Raw genomic sequence first — 381 nt, forward strand, 5'->3', positions numbered from 1 at the left:
CGCTGCCTGCAAAACACTGCCAGGAAGAAAAAAAATAATAAAAAAAAATAATCAGTGGTTTTGCAAATAAGCACAAGCCGTTCTCTGGCACAACCTCCCAGGGCCACCAATCTGCTCCTCATCCCAGTGCCCTCTGGCCTGGGCACCGCAGGGACCGACCCCATCCGCGGCGCCAGCTCCCAGCCCAGAATTGCTCTGTTTTCAACCAAATACACACACACACACCCCCCTCACGAGCAGCGGGCGCAGGCGTGGGGACGGCCTGTCCCTGGCCCAGCCGCCGGTTTCCGTGCCATGTGCCAAACTGGCCACGGGCACGAAGGGTGGAAGCCAGTTGGCACATAAACACGTCAACTCCGCGACAAGGCGGGGGGGAAAAAC

Source organism: Charadrius vociferus, unplaced genomic scaffold (genome assembly GCF_000708025.1).
Source record: "Charadrius vociferus isolate BGI_N301 unplaced genomic scaffold, ASM70802v2 scaffold829, whole genome shotgun sequence".
NCBI lineage: Eukaryota > Metazoa > Chordata > Aves > Charadriiformes > Charadriidae > Charadrius > Charadrius vociferus.